Source organism: Arvicola amphibius, chromosome 14, assembly GCF_903992535.2.
Source record: "Arvicola amphibius chromosome 14, mArvAmp1.2, whole genome shotgun sequence".
Taxonomy (NCBI): domain Eukaryota; kingdom Metazoa; phylum Chordata; class Mammalia; order Rodentia; family Cricetidae; genus Arvicola; species Arvicola amphibius.
Window position 1 is genome coordinate 24,710,238 of NC_052060.1, and position 1,842 is coordinate 24,712,079.

Here is a 1,842-nt window from a genome sequence, read left to right on the forward strand (position 1 = left end):
TTCAGTTTTATTCAAAGGATACCCACTATGTCCCCCAGTAAATCACTGGCATGTTTTATAATATCTCTATTCACAAGGAAGCTCTACATGAAAAAATAATGAGGTTCATAAAATATTACCATTGCAAATGGCTGTGCCATTGTTCTGTTTTCCTTTCAAACACTTTAACACTATAATGCCAATAGCTCTGCAAAATCAACATGCATTTTTGATGGTGAAAAATACTCACTGAGTTGTAAACTCCCCAAAGGCCTTTCTGAATCTTAGTTTTTACTAATTGTCCCATTTTAGAATGTTTAAACATAGCCTTTATGTAATTTGGAAATGTGGTGATTTTTACCAGGGATTTGGGCATAACTACACTGACTCTTCAAAAAGAATTTTAGAGTACTAATTCTGCAATTGTGCTATATTAAGGTCTGTACAAAGAGAATTATTTAAACATGATCCTAATCCCTAAGGACTTCACCATCAAAGAAAACACTAGCAAGCAAAATTGCATAAAAAGACTTTTAAAATACTAACCAGAGCAAAAGGCAGGGAAAATGACACAGCAAACCATGGTTTTAAGTTTAGTTTTTATATTTTGTTGTTCATGTCATTTGAGGACATAAAGTTGTATTTATCCCATTTATAATATCCCTTCAGAATGTCATTTTCATTTTTTTATATTGGCTTTTTTTCCTCTCTTTTCCTTCTCCCTTCTTTCCTTTCTTCCTTCCTTCCTTCCTTCCTTCCTTCCTTCCTTCCTTCCTTCCTTCTTCCTTCCTTCTTTCCTTCTTTTCTTATTGTGTCCCCCCTCTCTCTTTCTTTTTTTTTTTTTTTTGCCCATTTTGATCATCTTGGGCTAGCCCAGAACTTTCTAACTTTCTCTGTAGCTAAGAATTATCTTGCTCTACAGATGGCTCATTTTACCTACTATATATTCCGGAAACTTTCAATGAAAATAAAGTGGATCTTTTTCATTTTGAATTGGTGCTCTCTTGACATAAGGAAGGAGGGGAATTTAAAAGCACAGTGAAGAAGGGCAGTTAGAGAGCTTCACTTACACATCATTATCAGATGTAGTTTGTCAGTGGTTATAGGATATGGAAAACATTACTGGATGTCTCTACAGCTCATCTGGATATCAAGTCTGCAACTAAAGACAGATTTCAATACAAGTCCGTAGCCATGGTTACATTACAATGACCCCTACTACACCCTAATGCTTTGAACAGATTCACTCGCCAGTTTACACACAGCATAACCAACCAACATCAGAACTTTAAAACTCAACATAACTCAACCTAGCTGTAAAGTAATTGAAATCTATATTGCAAATATGTGAAACAGCAATATGTTTCAAAACTAGAAAGATAAAATTAAGTAATCAGGATATTGTACCTAGACAAGAATGGTTATACATACAAGTAATATGTGTTTGGGGATTATCCTTCACCTATTGTTGACAGCAAATTAAAATCCATTAGTTAGCAGCCAATTTCAAAAATCATTAACTAGTCTTTATAAAGTACAGAATCAGACAAGATACAATCTTCCATCAATGTATTTGTTGATTGTTTTTCTGTAAAATTGAGTGTATATTAGAAAATGGCAAATGTTTCATTTAAACAAAAAGTGTTATATATAATATATTATACTGACCAGGTTTTGTCCTACTTGGCTGCCTATGATGCATTGGGATTCATTGCACAGCACAGGAGGTATTTAAAATTATTAATGTCTGGGATTTTCTCTAGATTTGACCTACTTGTGGCCTTTCTGCTGGTTAGCCATTCAGAGCCTTCTGGATGCCTGGGTAGTTGCCCACTGCTACAGCAGGGAAACCCCAGGAAGAAT